The sequence below is a fragment of the Prosopis cineraria genome, unplaced genomic scaffold (genome assembly GCF_029017545.1).
Source record: "Prosopis cineraria cultivar Desert tree isolate PC_DT_omini unplaced genomic scaffold, ASM2901754v1 PC6, whole genome shotgun sequence".
NCBI lineage: Eukaryota > Viridiplantae > Streptophyta > Magnoliopsida > Fabales > Fabaceae > Prosopis > Prosopis cineraria.
The window spans coordinates 36,569,312-36,587,381 of record NW_026555337.1 but is presented as its reverse complement, the minus strand read 5'-3'; the positions used below and the strand labels follow the sequence as shown (position 1 = coordinate 36,587,381).

The 18,070-nt window shown below is 28.7% G+C and overlaps 1 long non-coding RNA gene across 1 annotated transcript; it reads right to left on the bottom strand.

Annotated features, from left to right (window-relative positions):
* Positions 1-3,769: 3,769 nt before the first annotated feature.
* Positions 3,770-6,732, bottom strand: LOC129314693 (uncharacterized). Its single transcript, XR_008594205.1, has 3 exons — positions 6,178-6,732; positions 5,106-5,172; positions 3,770-4,058 (listed from the first exon to the last, which is right to left on the bottom strand). It is a non-coding gene; the product is annotated as an uncharacterized LOC129314693 (long non-coding RNA).
* Positions 6,733-18,070: the final 11,338 nt, after the last annotated feature.

The window sequence follows — 18,070 nt, the reverse complement described above, 5'->3', positions numbered from 1 at the left end:
ATTTAGGAAAAACCAAAATATTAGTGCAGGTAAGGAAGAAGTTTAAATGTATGTTTGTGGTGAATTATATGATGTTTAATATAAAAGTATTGCCCCCTTTGTTTTTTTATGTTAAGGGGTTGAGAGTTGAAAATGAGATGCATTAGTTATTTATATGCTATGATGTATTGCACATGTCACAATGAGTATACTAGGTGTAATTTAGGTATGGTTGTGAGTGGCACTTAGCTGTGATTTTGGGCACTCTGGTTGTGAAAATGTGAAAAGAAGTGAGTTTTCAAATGGATGCTCAACTTTTGATTGAAAAATAATTTGTGAGTGAAACTAGTACTATTAGCAAGATCTATGAAAGAGCTCTCTGTAGACATCTAGATTACCTCAATCGGATGTCGAATAAAGAAATGAGTATATCAAAAGTTCACCACTGTTGCTGTCAAATTGACAGCAATAGAACTATTGTTATGTGCAATGTGCCACAGCACATGGTACAAAGAGGAGAAGCTGCAGCACTTAGGTGACAAGCCATAGCACATCCTCCTATTTATGTGCTGAAATGTTGTTTAAATATAAATGTTTTGTATACAAATTGGTATCTTGTACTTCTATACGTATTTCTACTTTGATTTTGACTCATGAAAGTTATATTTGAAAGGTTTTTAAAATTTGAAAAAAAAACTTAGAATTCCATTTCTGCCACTTTTAACACTTCAGGAACTAATGATTTTCTAAGGGGTTAGTAATCCATTTGGTTTAGCCTTGTAATTACTCTTCAAGTTTATGATTAAGTGTTGGATGTTAAGGGTAACCTTATAGCACTAGTTACAATCCTCCAAACCAAATTAGGAAATCTAGGAAAATTGCAACTAGAATAAAGAAGAAAATTATAATTAAAATTGCTTAGCCTCCTTGAAGATCAAGAATTCACGAAAATCCACTTTACTCTTTGGAATATGAGTGATCTAACCTTGGATCTTTAACTCCAAACAAGCTCTAATCTAAGCAAGAAATTTGGTCATGATAATGACATGGGGAAAAGGGTGATTTTGTATAGTAGAGGAGGAGGATTGAATTGAGGAGGAGGTTTTCAAGACTTAAAGTTGTATAATTTGCATAGATCAAACCTTGAATTTGGATGAATAATGAAGCAAGATCAAGAGGAAGATGGAGTGAAGCGGTGGTGAAGAGAAGCAAAGATGAAGAGAAAATGGAGAGAGAAAGAGATGAAAATATGGACATGTGTGTGCAAATTGCCTTGTGAATCTAAATGTATATGCTAAACTCATGGAAGAAAGGGAGTGAATTATCAAGTGGGAGATGAGACTAAAGTGGAAAGGATATTGGAGGTGATTGTGTGAATTCTAAAAGTGAATGTGGCCATCCAAAATCTAATTGTGAGCAAGAATTGAATGAGTGAAGAGCACATGATTGTTCAATGCGAAGGAAGAAACATTTATATATTTCTTTTTAGGTTAAAGTTAATTTTTGTCCTTTTACATTCCTTAGAGGAGCATTGGATATCATGTACTTATAAATAGGACATTTTTCCTTCTAAACCATTTTCTAAAGGAGTTAAAAATCCGCCGCCTCTATGATTTTTAATTAAATTGCTATTTTGTATTTGTTTAATAAGTAGTAATAAATAAATAATATATAATATTATTTATTAATTTGAAGGACAGAGGTGGTTTGTCCCAACACTAGAAATGCTACCTCTCTAATTTAATTACTTAAAGATTATATATATTCATACTAATTAAATAAATCCTTATAATTTATTTAATTAATATTTGTTATTAATATATATTATAATTTAATAATAAAAAGTAAAGATGTGGCATTTGCAAAGCTAAACACCCTCGATCTTACATCAGTCTCGTGATGTTTCATTAATTAATGAAATGCCACCTAAGACTTATTATAGTATTAAATCTTATAATGTTTTTTGAATGCCATGAAACTAAAATTTTAAATGCTGCCAAAATCCATTTCTGTAGTAGTGGATGTGACTTCTCTTTCAAAACTTGATAGAAATGCCTTTCTTTTAATGTTGATAGAAGAGAGTTTTAGAGTTCATGAATTTTATCTCTCATAAGTTCAAGATATGAATATATGAAAGCCAAGTCTAATTGATCAACTAAATCATATTACTTGTGACATTGATGATGATTGACATAATCATAGCCATTACAACTATTAGGAACTACTTATCCTAATGACTCATCACAATAAGAATAAAGGTTTAATAAAATGATTAAAATCTTTGAAAATTGGGATTCCATTAAAACCCCAGCACATTAAAATTAGAGTTAAACACCTTAGGGAATCATAAAAACCAAATCAAAAAGGAAATATTTAAAATTGGAGTGAAATAGTAATTTGTCCTAAAATGGCACATGTGCCACGGCTAACTGGTCATCCTCCATAAAAAGGTCATTTTTACAAAACTTATAACATCCAAGTGCCTCAAACCCAAACTGAATGTCATAAGCCTCGATGAAGGTGTCAACCAAGTTTGATAGGCTCACAAGCACCTAATAGAACAATCATACACATAATAGCATAATTTATACACAATTTGGCCATATAATGCCCCATTATAAATAATCATTTATTCCTTCTAATTTGTGAACTTTGGCTACCTTAAGTTCTGATTTTCCTCAACTACCATGGCATATAATGCATCTGCCGCAATGAATGTGGCTCAAAACTTCAACTCATGATTTAGGTATTCTTTTAGGGCATACCATAACTACTAACTTGACTCTAAGACTATCCAATAGGTCCATAAGTTATCTAAAAAGATAATTAACTTATTTAATTTCATGTGTTGCTATTTTAACCCTAATTATTTCAATTAATCCCACATCAAAATTTAGGATGTTATAATGATGTTCAACATAATCATATTGATGACAATAATTATATCTCGATGATAATCAATATAATCATATTATGGTGGTTAATATAATCATATCAGTGATTGAATGAGCTTATAAACATCATGATTGAAGGTGGCTTTTTTGTTGTGATTGTAGGCAATGGAAGGTGCGTGAGATGGAAAGGGATGGTCTAATTATCCTGTCTAAAAAAGGTTTTCTAGTTGCCCTCACCTAAAAAGTGAAGTCACTATTTAACAAGTCCAACTCTTAGGGAACTCAAAAGTTTCTCAAGGATCACACATGCTAAATAAATAACAAAATGGGTGAAATCTTCATAGTGACTTGTAGAACCTTGAAAACTCCTCAAGAAAATCGATAGAAACTTTAACTACCCTAGGGTAAATTTTGACCCAAGTATAAGGCTAAACTATGTGTAAGAGTTGCGTGTAGCCTAAGGTTGTAAGAGAGAGGATTAAAAGATATCAATTTTTTTGGGCTAAATCAAAGCAAAATAAGGATAAAGTTGTTAAAAAGAAGTATGGATAAAAAAGGAATTTCAAAAATGGAAAATTAGGAAAAAAAAATTAGGGTAGAAAAATAAGCACCAGAACAGAAAATAACTACCTTCGCTATAATCAAAAACTTCAAAAGTTTAGCATCAACTTGCCTTACCAAATAACTTAAAGAACTTTAATTTAGAAACTTTACCCTTGTCACGTCCAAAAAAAAAATGGAGGGTAACTGACATAGGATGTGAATCATATAACACATTCCTGCAAGCCTTTAATCTTAAACTCATTTCATTTCTAAAATGTAATTAAATTTGTATTGAAATTTTAACATTTTTGATATTGGTCATTATAATAAAGATTAAAAAAATTTTGTACAAATTTAGACAAAACTTCGCCTGTAAATAGGATCTTTTAAAACTCTACAATATAAAAATATTCACAGAATATCATGTTAGTCAGGAGCTTAGCTCTTCCAATAAACAGACAGCATATATACCAAAATAGAAGCCTTAAACATAGCATATGTGGAGCACCTAACCAGACCTCTCCAAAATAAAATATATAAGCATTTATAGTTACATAAAAAGGAAAATTTTGATCAATTCTTTACCCAGCACATCTATGAGTTCTCATGGATCAACTGGAGGATCGACGTCAACTAGGGTATCTGAGATCAAAAATAATTTTTCAATAAATAACGTCCAACAATAAATAATTGAACATAAAATAAGGGAAATTTAAAGCAATTATGTAAGTTAAACAGGCAATGATTTTTATAAAAAAATTTAATAAATTTTGAAATAAAATAAATTTTATATAACTTTAAATGAAATATTGAACCATTTAATTTTCAAATCAAATGTCACTATCACTTGCTTTCAAAGAAGAAAATAAACAAAATAAATAAATATTAAATAAATTACTAATTAAAACCAACAAGATACAAAATCACCAAGTAATCAAACTTATATTTGTAGGAACTTATCAAAACATGTAACAAACATGGACACACAGTTCACGAGGATAAATAATCAAACACGACTAATGCCACAAAAACAAACGTAGACACACAGTCTACGAAGGTAAATAACCAAACGCAGCCGAAGCTATGAAACAAACGTGGACATACAGTCTACAAGGGTCATGCTAACTAAATGCCGCTTGAAGCCACAAAACAAATGTGAGTACGAAGATCATGAATAACCATCTCTCCATTCCACGTGCGTTGGCCATCGCATAGGGCTAGCACCTCTTATAAGCACCCGACTAGCTAGGTGTACCATGGTGCCAAGGGCTAACAAAACTGCCATTAGCAACCAGTGTTCTGTATAAAGTCCCCTTGAAATTCACTTTCAAACATGCGAGAAAATTATTACTTTCAAAATAAACTTTTCTCTTCTCAATATCAAACTCACATGAACTGTTTAAAATATTAATCCTTTAAAATATAAAAATTTACAACTAACATTCCATAAACTTCTTCACTCATTTCCATGATTGTCTTTATTAAATAAAAGAGTACTAGAATTTACAAAAGTATTTCTGCCAATCTTATAAGTATAAATCATAATAACTTCAAGAGCTAAAGAAATTTAATCAACAACATTAATTAATGCTAGAGTGACATATATTAATGACTGTAAATTATTGAAAATAATAATTGATAAAAGGAAATTTTTAAATATATAAATTGATTGGGACGTTATCCACTTACCTGTAGTATCCTAGGCTCCAAACTCATTTCTTGTGACTTTATTCAAGCTTCTCTTCTTCCAAACATCCTATAATATATAATAATATTTTAATAGACTTTATTTTTTTAAACCAACAAGATCCCATTTTGAGAGAACCCACTCAACTAAAGTTAACAATAATAATTTTGAAGTTTTAAGAACACATTTCATTCATAAAGATTTCTTTTTAGGCTTTTTACCAAACATTTAATGTGTGACATTCCAAACCATTTAAAAAAACATGAAACCTTTAATTCTACTGCCTAAACATATCCAAGCATCCAAGTGTAACTTTTAAAATGATAATGTACTTTATAACCTTTCAATTTCATAACTCTCAATAATCCAAAACTCAAATAAGACCTCAATAACTTCTTAAATAAACTCCTTTGCAAGAACTCAATTAGATTTACAAATAACAATGTCCAAATATTACTATTTAGGTCACCAATTTCCTATATAATTCTTTAGCCATACCAACCTATTTGCTTGAGATAAAATTTTCTCCTAGGCTTTACATCAAACACTTTAGGTACATTATTTTCAGCCATACAAATAGAATTTTCTAACCTTCCATCTTTTATCCAGTAATTATAAATTACCATACTTTCCTTAAGAGTTTAAGTAGTTACATGAAAATTCATAATCCAATTCTTTTGATTTGCAACCTATAAGTTAAATTCATGAATTAATAACACCCGAACTAAATATACTTCTCACAATAATTAATAAAACTTTAGAAACATAAAAATCAAGCAAGACTCTCCTAAAGGCAACTTATCAAACACCTTATAAGTATGAGTCCTTTGACAAATTTCAAACTTCCTTTTCTTTAAATTTCATTTCCCAAATTTTCTAATATCTATAATTGAAATAATCTAGCTCTTCAATTTAAATCCTTCAGTAATTATAAATTTTTAATACTCAAGAAAAATTAAATTTCCAGCCTTGCACATTACTCACAGTTTGCAGAAAAACGGAGGAAAATTCACAATCTCAACCCAAAATGGTATGCACGCAGTAAGGAGGAAGCAAATAATTAAAGTTTCTCACCTTAAATCATCAATATCACAACAGAGAATGGGAGGGAGCTTGGACACTAAACAGGGGAACCTTAGTCTTGCGATCTATGCCTCAACGCAGTGATTCTCAGCAGACGTTACAGCAATGACAAAAGCAAGAAGAATCATACCAACACAAAAACTGACAGAAGAGTAAGGAGTAGCCGAGGAAGAGACTACTGAGGAATGCTTCAGTAATACACAGAACAGGGAAAGGAGATTTCTGATACATCTAAGTTAATACTCGAACAAAGGAGGAGGGGAAGATCACAGAGCATGACTCTGACGAGAATGATGAGAGAGCATAGTCACCAATGGCTGCTAGCTAAATAAAGGAGGAAGGCAACACTGCAGATGAAAAGGGAAAGGAAATTGGTGCAGAAATGAGGAAGAGAAGTGTGACGCGATCTCTACAGCAACGTCGTACGGAACTCTAGCACTTCCCCACCAGCGATGAATCGACGATAGAGAAGAAATGAGGAGGAGATAGAATAAAGGTTCTGGATCTGAGACATCTCTCCCTCTCTCAGCTAATGGTCCTCGCCCGAATTCACTAAAAGCAGAGAAGGCAAATATATTCTGATTGTATTGAGGGCAAAAATGGTAATTTGGCAAAACTAAACACAAAAATAAAAATCTCTCTTTTTTTCCCCAGCAAGAATCGAATACATAACTTGATGCACTTAACTTATCAGTGCAACTCCCATTAAAGCAAGAATCCTTCTTAATAAAATATTTTTAAAAATTAATTCAAATACAATTAAAACACATTATTATATATCTTAAATTTTTACTTAAAATTCTTGGGTTATTACAACCCTTAAAAGGGTTCCCGTATGATAATTCTTGATAGTAGGATGGTATTTTAGGGTGAGTTTTGCAGTAAAAGTAGAGTGAAAATCTAACTCTTATTACCAATATGTTGAAAGGGGAAGGGAAAAAGGGAGAAGAGAACGTAAAAAAGAAAGAAAGAGAGTCGAGAAAAAAGGAAAACTTAGAGGAGAGGTAAAATAATAGCAATTCTTATTCAATCAAAGGTGTGTCTCTAAAATAAATGAGTTGAGATACTATTTATAGACCTCAGTCTTACCTTAAAAATAAATGTGAGAAAATTCTAAAAATCTTAATATTAAATGAAAAGATAACAATAAGTACTGAAAAATAATAATAATTCAAATATTATGATAATTAAAAAAAATTCCTAATTAATAAGACAAAATATCTTCATTCTTCATATCTCCTCAAATCTTCAATATTTTTAATTATTTCTTTTTCTTTCCATCATTTCTTATATTAGCTCCCTTCATTTATGTCTGGTGCCTAATGACGTTACTTATTTCTGTATCTCAACCCTTGGTTAACATTTGCTGGTAGAACCATTCAAGTAATATGGACATAGAGAGAATAACTCTTACTCCTTAAGCCTCATCTATGGAAGGACACAATCCCTTGTGTCTTATTTGGGATCATACATCAATAAGGGCCAATTTTTAACCCCAACTTTAGTCCCTAACTCAATCCCAATTAATTCTTACTCCATCTAAGTCATCCAAAATGCATTTTATGTGTTACACTCTACAAGATCATTAGGCAACAACATCTAAGAAGAGGTGAATTGGGTGTTCAACAAATTTTTGATTTTTTGTAATATATCTTTCAAAACTGAAGTTGATTAGTAATGAAACAATAAGTTTAGCTATACTTCAAATGATTGTAAAAGTTTTATCAAATAATAAATAAATACTTAAGTCAAAGATCAAGTATCCAAAGGCAAGGAAATATTTAAATAGAAGTTCAAATATTCTTTTGAAAACAGATTTGAAGAGCTTTAACAAAGATGTGTAAATATTCAAAATAAAGACATTAAAATCAATTATCAAAATAAAGTATTAAAATCAATATATAACAAAGTTTTCCAAGACCAAGAACCAAGAGAAAATGAATTTTTAAAAGTTGTACGTAAAGAGTATGGTTAGAGAAATTGCACAAATTAATTTATTCTAGTTTAACTTAACTGCTTAACCATTTTCTAGTGCTTAGAACACCTCTGAGATTCTTTTTTCACTAAATACCACAAGTTTAACTAAGCCTTGTGATCATTACACTCACACAAAGAAATTTCTCTCAAAATTTAATGCAAGGAACTTTTTCCTTAAATCTCTCAAATATAATTAATAAATGTTTCCTAATGAATTCTCCCACAAGAGATTATAATGAAGTACACTTAAATGAACTCTCTCAAAAAGTAAATATGACAATTGAAACTTATAAATCAGATAATAGAGATCTAATCAAAAAATTTAATGCAATAGGTATAATAATGAATGCAATGCATTAATATCTTGCCAACTCACTTAAATGAGGCTCTATTTATAGTGCGTGAAAGATTATAGTTGTTAGAGACCTCAATAGCCGGTTAGAGTCATTACATTGTGTGTGTGTGTGTGAGGGAGGGAGGGAGGGAGGGAGGGAGAGGGAGAGGAAACTGGCAAAAACACTTTTTGCAAAACTCATTAAATGTGTGTCAAAACTCTAAAACATGTCTGTTTTAGGTTCAACCTCTCATGGATGAGAGGTGCATAAAGGCTTCAATAAGATTAAGCTCAATACATACATGGAGACTCTTTGGAACTCCTATGTTTTAAGAAGGCAAAAGCACAAGCTTCTCTCAAATACTAAAACATACATGGAGGCTATCTAGATCATGGGAGGAATAGATGCAAGAGACAAATGACCTCTTAAACACATTGAAAATTACATGGGTTAGATCTAGAACTTAGGAATATAGGTTTAGACAAGTTTTAAACACTTAGGATAGAGAGGATATAATTTAGGTATTCAAGGCTCAAACTTAGGCAAACTCAAGTGATAAATTGAAATTCATGATGGTCGTACTAGAACATGCGAGGATGAGAAAGTTTAAGAGCTCAAGTTGCAACATGAACTCAATATTTGAGAAGGTAAGAACTAGAGCTTGTGAGGAGGAGTAATCCAAAACCATGTTCAGGATTGCCACATTAAAATTCACATGTTTCACTACTAAAATTGACATGTTCTAAGTGCATGGAACTAAGTTCCTCTCTACCGCTCTAAAACTTGCATGTCTCATACTCGACACTTGTGTGTTTGAGTGGGCTAAATGCAATTACCTCTTCTCTAGAGTCTTAAAACTCAGGTGTTTCACCCTAAAACTTGCATGTTTGAGCATCATAGAATCAAAGGCATTTTGAAATTCTACAATTCATGAGTAAGCTTCTAAAACTTGCAAGTATGGGTTTCACAACTCAAAGAACAATCTAAAGCATTTTATCTAAGATATGCAAATGCAAGCTCTCATGTTTAATCAGGTTTTTAACAATATAATAAGAACTAAGAGAATATAAAATAAATCCTGTAAGACTAATATTTCTCTTGTTCTTGTATGCTCATTTGCTTTCTTGAGTTGGTTTTCTTATAATATGGACAAGATCAAAGTATTCAACACACTTTTCATGTAGTTTGTGCGCCTTCTGGCCCATGATGAATGCTTTCTTCTTCATATCAGCTCGTTTCACTTTCATGAAATTTGCCCTTCATTAGAAAACAAAAGAGAAACTGTTGGATACAATTTCGGTCCCAAAAAAAAAAAAAACAAAGGAACAACTGTTGAATTCGGTACGCACCAATTATATATATTTAAATTTTCCTAATTTTCAAAATCCATACTGAGATACTTCTCTAAGTCAATTAAAATATTCAGAATAATGAAATCATTATAGATGCACCATTCAGATTATAATTAACTAAACCAAGTCAACAGTGCGTTTGAGTTAGTGGAGGACTGAAATAATGTCCACATGATTCAGCCACTGAGATGTGTACGCGTGGCCCGTGCTTTTTTTTTTTTTTTGTTTTTATTTGGCTATAGTCATAGAAGTCATAATTTTTCTAGAAACCTATCCACGTTTTCTTATGCAAAGTAAAATTAATTCCAGATAAAGACATTTGGAATTAGTATAAAGTTAAGTGGGGGAAACACGAGGTAGAAAAATTAGAATGAGTGAAGAAACATATCTTCTTTTGGAGAGAAACCATGTCATCTAAGACTCATTGGATTACTGGAAAAGAAGAAAATGAAATGAATTAAAGAAATAAAGACAAAAGTAAAATAATTAAACTATAAAAAGAAGATGAGTCAGCTATGTTCATAAAAAAAAATATAATTTAATTCATAAAATTAAAAATTATGATTCATAATACTTTTAAAAAAAGTCATGATTTTCATATTTTTTGTATGTAGTATTAGATTTTATTATGTTTACTATCAGTGGGAGGATCATTTAATTCATTTTTATTCTTATTTCTTTAATTCATCCCATTTTTATCTTTTCCAGCAATCAAATGAGCCCCTTATGTCTCTCTGTTTCCTGTTTTTTTCCCACCTGTATGAGAAAATATATTTTTGAAAAAATACAATTTTTATTTTTAAACTTATTCTCAATTATCAATTAAATTCTTAAATTTTGATTTGAAATAACTCAGTTTTAATACTTTCTCAAGTCAAAATAACTCAGTTTCTATATTTTCTTAACTCAAAACAACTCAGTGCAACTTAGTTCTTATAATTTATTAACGCAATAAACTATAAGAATTAATTAAATTGTAATGAGTCAATGTGTAAGGACTAAATCAATAATTAAGTAAAAAAGTTAGAAACTAAAAGTTATATTGTTATATGTACCTATCTTTTTTTCCTATTTTCTTATGAACTTTTCTCGTCCTATGTCACGCAATATTTTAATGATAATTTGTATGCCAATATCAAATGGAAACATTATATTATGTCTCGAAAGTGACACACAAGTGATGAAAAGAAATTTTATAATAATCACAATTTAACAAAAAATAGTATGGTTTCACGATAAATACTAACCCAAACAAAGCTTTGACCACATCACAGTGAAAGGGGTTAATGTGTAATATAATAAAGTTGAATAAGTATGAATTTAGAATCGATGAGTAGCCTATACAATCCAGTTACTCAACGAATGTATCAATACTTGAAAATTGTCAAAATACATTAATTTTGAAATTTAAAACAACTCAAAACAATCCTTATATAAGCTGTCTCTCTAAAATTTGAGATTGAGCGTTTTCTAAGTCTCATGTAACAAAATCTCTTAAATCATTTAATAAAATCAAACAATTGTTGTTATGCCTATGAGATAGCTATTGAGAAGGTGGATTTAAATTCTTGTAAACTCAAACACGCAAACACGGTTTTCACTTTTAACAAAAGAAAAAAGAAAAAGCAAAATATAAATGATAGTTTTCGCTTTCAGGAATACTCTTCGGGTCCAACTTTTTCTTGTAAATTTGTGAAAGCTAAGATGTGGAAAGGCACAAACATACTCTCGTGAAAAAACAAACAAACAAGAGAAAAGGAGGAAGAATACTAGCCAGGGAATTGCAGTATTCAACCATGGCTTTGAATTCTAAAGACACTTGTCTTAATGAAGAGCAAGAAGATTCACATGTCCTTTTGGCCATGCTTCAGTCTTTTAGTCAGGTCCACTGTGCAGTTCTTAAAGCTTCGCTTGAGCTCAACTTGTTTGAGATCATAGCTAACCTTGGAGGAAGTCACGTGTCAGCTTTTGAAGTTGCATCAGAGCTTCCAAGTTCATCTCAAAACAAAGACTTGGTTTTCAGGGTTGATCGTCTCTTGAGGCTTCTTGCAAGTCACTCTCTTCTAAATTAATCAGTTCGTGAAAGGAAAGATGGTGGCTCCGAGAGACTCTATGCGATTTCTCCTGTGTGGCAAAGCACTTTGTTAGTGGTGGGGACGATGATGGTGGATTCTTGACTCTCTTCTCATCATTCATTTCCCATAAGGCACTTATGGATGCTTGGTACGTAATTTTTTCTTAAAAAAAACTAATAATACTTATGTTTTTATATTCTAATGTATTAAATATCGGACCAGTCATTTGATTGGTCAATGTACCAATTCAATGATTAATAGTCGAAAAAGTTTTGAACCTTAAAGTAAAATTATTAGCAAAACTTAATGTGTGCTTTAGTTTTCCTCATTTTGAAAGTCCTGATTGATTACATCTCTAAATCAATTAAAATATTTAGAATAATGAATTCATTATACACCATTTAGAATATAATTATTAATTAATTAAACCAAATCAATAATGTCCATGTGATCCAGGCTGTGAGATGTGAGCCCTTCACTTTTATTTTTTTAGTTGGATGGTCTTCGAAAGATTTTTTAAGATCACTTGGCTATCTTAGGTCTGCCCATCAAATTGAGAAGACCTCAATAGAAAGCCAAACAAGTCATATAAAAACTCTTAACTTTACTATTAATTAATATTAGGATATTTTTTAAAATTTAAAAGTCAAGACTTTTTATTAAAAATATATTTTTTTTCTAGAAACCCATCCACTTCTGGAGAGAAACCATGTGACATTCATGTATCATTTTTCTCCTTTAATTTTTATTTTTTTTTACTATCTAAAAAAGAAAATATATCTTTTTCCAAATTTCTTTTATACTTTTCTCTTTTCTCTATTTTTCTTTTCATCCAAATATATAGTAAGAATAATAAACATGATTTAACCTTCATATCTCTTTTTCTCTGTTTTTTTTTTCCTTTTTTCTTGACTATCTAAATAAAAAATTATATATTTTTCCAAATTTCTTTTATACTTTTCTCTCTCTCTCTTTTCTTTTCATCCAAACATAAAGTAAGAGTAATTAATATTATATGACCTCATGTCTCCTTTTCTCCTTTATTTTTTTCTTTTTGATAATCTGGATAAAAAAATATATTTTTTCTCTTGATTTCTTTTATACTTTTCTGTTCTTTCTTTTTTTCTTTTATCTAAATATAAGGTAAGAATAATTAATCAACAAGTACTTGGTACTACACTGGCAAGGAAATTAATTTAACTTAATCAGAAATCTCAAATTTAAATCGTATAAAATTATGACAACCCTAGTCAGAGTTGTTGGCTTTTAAATACCAGAGGGTTTGCTACTAATTAACATGATATGTTCTAATGATAATTGAGAAAAAAATGATTGCTCCATGTTTTAATCATATAATTTTTATACCAATATCAAAGAAAAATTATTTCTTGAACATGATGCACAAGTGATGACAAATACAATTTTTTTATAATCACGATGTAAGGGCCTATTTAGTTTCTGGTTTCAAAGACAGTTTTTTGTTTTTAAAACAAAAAAATTTAAAAGATTATTTGAATAAGTATTTTTAATCTAATTATTTTTAAAATTTAAAAATAAAAATGAAAATATTAAAATTATTTTAATTTTATTTTTCTTGTTGTCAAAATACATTATATTTAATTATTAAAAACTACAGTTATTTGGACTAATAATTATCATAAGCCATCACCGTTACCCTCAAATGACCATCACCATTGGTCAATTTTTTTATTTTAAAAATATTTTAAAATTAATATAAATAAAAAATTTTAAAAAATATATTACAAAATTGTTTTTAAAAATAAAAAATAAGTATAGAAACCAAAAGGATTTGGATTTGGTGATTGTACTTAGTACAAGTATTGAGCGCTTGTACATTTAAACTATTAAAATCCACATCAATAGTTATGAATTTATTAATCTCAAATAAAATATAAATTTATAACTATTAATCTGAATTTTAACAGTTTTGATGGTACAAACACTCAATGCATATACTAAGTATAGTTTCTAAATTCAATCCAAATCTGAAATGAAACAAGTCCTAACACTCACAATCGCATTCACGATCTCAAGTATTGCTGGTTAACTCATTTATGGAAACAAAAATTTTGAAAAATAAATCAAATACTCCTGAAATCCTAATTTTATATTATTGTTTTAAAATCACAAGTTTCCTCCGGAAATTTCGTGTTACGTGATTATCATTATATCATCACTTCACCGAAGTCGAACCTGGAGGCGGAAAGTGGAAAATTTAATTCAATCAAATGCTATCCTCTTTAAAGTTACCACTCACAATCTCTCTCTCTCTCTCTCTCCCTCTCTCTCTCTCTCTCACGGGCGCGTGCGTACACGCCTTTGCTTTCACATTCTGTCTTTGAATTTATTGTTTGACTTCATGGCCAAAAAATAATAATAATAATAATAACATCCTTTGATTTTTCAAAAGCAGCATTGTTAAAGAATTTTAACTCGTACTGTTCATTTTTTAATGAAATTATTTAGAAATTGAATAACTTTAAGAACTAGAAGTATCATCTTACATCATTTAGTTTATACAATATTTACTTTACTTTTTATAAATAATAAAATTATACATAATATATTGAACCATCAACTTTTATTCTGTATTATGTTTTCATAATATAATTAGAATTTTCTATATTTATTTTCGAAACATAATTACAAGATTCAATAAAAATGATAACTTGCATCATTAAAATGTAATAAAAGCGAACAAATTATTAAAATGTATTCAAGAATTAAACTCAATAATTACTATTCTAAAATAATGAAAATTTAAAAATATTATAATTAACCATGTAAAAAACCACCAAACTGCATGTTGGCAGTGGTAGGGGCTTGTGTTAATTAAGGAAGTGATTGAGAATTCAAATTTCAATCCTGATGCATGTAGTAACTCACTCTTTATACATCAAAAAAATAAAGATGCTAAAAATCTCAAACTTAATTTTTTTTTTTTTGCATATACCTGACCTGCTTCTTACTATTAGAGATAATCTTATTCATGGTAAGGTCATATAGTGAATGAAGGCACCATTCTCAATGAAAATTAAAATATTAATTCACTACGTACATTGAGGGCCAACTCTGAAAGTTTTGAGGCTTAAGGCAGAATTATTATAGACGTATAATATCTGTAATGTAACTCCTAAATTTTTATATTATTTTTTAGTGTTTGTAAGTTGAAAAATTACTTATCAATGTTTTATGATAAAATAATTCTAATATTTTATTTTTAATAAGGAATAGACATAATTCATTCCATTTATATTGTAATATAGTTTATCTTTGATGGAATTTAGAAAATTTTAAAATTAAAAACTTATTTAAATGATAGCAATTATTATTGATATTATGTAATTTTGTAACTAAAATTTTCATTAAAATATCATTATATATATATATATATATATATCCTTCACTTTTCATTGAATTTATACTCTGTATATATTTGTGAAGAAATAAAGTCATTGTCCTTATAATTTATCTTTAAACTTAAATGAGGCCTATAATTCACGTGAGGCCCTAGGTGATGACCTAAAGGCAGCCACACTTTACATTATGAGAGGCAAGATTATATTATTTAGCTAAACCCAAACCCGTTAATTGAAAAGTTAAAACTTATTTCTTTTAACTTTGTAAAGAAAAATGCATTTATGGTCAAGATTTTAAATGCTTTATTTATTTATTATCAAAGATACTGCAGCTTTCATTAAACTGAAAATAACGTCCAGGACAAAACAATAGCAGAAGTAGAAGTAACATGAGAGGACTTGATAGCTTAATCTGCCTGAGGTTACAATAGAAGACAAAGAAGTTATTGAGTATTAAATTAATTAAGATCTTTTGAGCATGTGCGTGTTATCATTCTTTATTAACGTCAAAGTTAATGGAATTGATATGAAATATAACCATGCCAAAGGATTATATTAAAACAAAATCTATCTCAAAGTTAAATGATTAAAAGTATAATTTAGCTCTTCACCAAAACAAAAAATAGAAGCATACTTCAGCCTATACTCTATATATATATATATATATATATATCCTTTTCACCTTAATTGTCAAAGAAAAGATAAATACTTAGTTTTGGCCTTGTACGCATGCTGCGAGGTGCAACGCAAAACAAGAGAAGTCAAACGATACATTTTGAAGTGAAGAATAAATTTAATTTATTATAAATTATATTTATTTTGTTATAAAACATATAATTTTATGTTTCAAGTGATTACATCACTACACTATCTTTTCATGAGTTTATTTAAACTTATGAATTTGACAAAGTAGAATGCCTCATGTTCTACTAAAGGTGTGAGGTCTTGAGTACGAGCTCTTAATTGTGGCGATGGAATTAAAAAAAAAAAAAAAGATGCCCCAGTCCCTTGAATGCCCTATTCTACTCATAATTGAAATATAAAAAAATAGACCACTAATCAAATTGGAATGCCAAATATTTTATAAATATTTCTCAAAATTATATATTTAAAATTTTTACTCTTGAATTAAAAATTTTCATTTTTAATTTTTAATTTCAACATTTTAAAGTTTCATTATAATCTTTTCTTCAAATATGTAATTAAAAAATTCCTCATTTTTTCACTTTCAAGTTTATAAATTAATTTGGCTGGCAAAACCAAAATATGTATCATCAATATTTTTATGTATTGATTAAACTAATAGTGATGGTTATATAAAAGTATCATTAATTGACCAAAAAATTACAAGAAAAGACTGAATAATTACAAATAAATACTATATAAAAAATGGGTTAATGAACAAATATGACCTTGAAGTCTTGCTCGAAAATTATCCTAAACCCTGAACTTTAAAATATGTAAAATAAACCCTAAACTTCTAAATTCATAGCAAAAAAAAAATCCTAACCATTAACTTTTTAAACACCATTACTATCCATGTAAGTACTGTGATAGTCAAAATTAAATTTATAGGAAAATAAACCCTGAACAATACCTGCATAAATAGTAATGGTGTTAAAAAGTTAATGGTTAGGATTTATTTTTTATATTTTAAGAGTTCAAGGTCTAAGATGATTTTTGAACAAGAGTTCAGGATCCTATTTGCTCATTAACTCTAAAAAAAATTAATGAGGATCAATTTCTATGAATTACAAGTAAATACAAAGAGATAGATGTTATTTCTTTAATATGTGAATGACTAAAATTTAATTTCGATCAAATATTTTGACCCATTACCAGGTGATTATTAGACCACCATTATTTACACCAACAATTAATGAAAATATATTTTCAATAATATCTTATTAAAATATTAATATTTTAATATTTGATGGTTTAAATATCGTTATTATTATTTATAAATAATCCTCCTAAATTTATAGTTCTTCTATTAAAAATTAAAATCTCAACTAAACTGAACTATTATATTTGTAAAAAAGTGCATTCACTTTTTAAATAAAAAATAAATTAGTTAAGTTGTAATTTTTAGATAAATTGTAAATATCAAAAGATAACATGTAAATTGTGTGTGAATATTTGTAAAGAATAATATTTAAATTATTATATACCATATTATTAATATTTAATAAGATATTATTAAAATATATAATATTATCTTTGTATTTTTTAAAATTTAAAAAGCTTAATTGAAATTTATTTTCTTATATGGTACCTATTTATATCTATTCGGGTCCTTTTATGTAGTTATTTTTGTCTTTGTTTTTTTTGTAAATTTTGATGTTCTTTTTGTAATTTTTTATCAACTAATTGTTAAAGTTAACTTTTGTTAATGGTAAAAGAAACATTGCATTATTTTCAAACTGTGAAAGAAAATATGTTTAGGATACCAAACACTCCTTGATATATAGTTTAATGGCTAATTTGTCCTTTTTTAACCTTTTTTTAATTAACTTGTTAAGTGAAATTGACAAAGATTTTTACCACGTCAAAGAGAAAGGGATTAATATGAAATATAATAAAGTTGAAGGATTCAAACAAAACCTCCGGCAAAGTTGAAAGTCTAGAAGACTGCTAGAATTATACTTTAGCATCTACTATAATATGTGTGCTTGTGTGTATTCGTTTTCAGCCAAACTTTTGCCTATAAATTTCTGTATGCAATTATACATGCAAAGTCTTGCAAAAATAGAAAAATACACAAA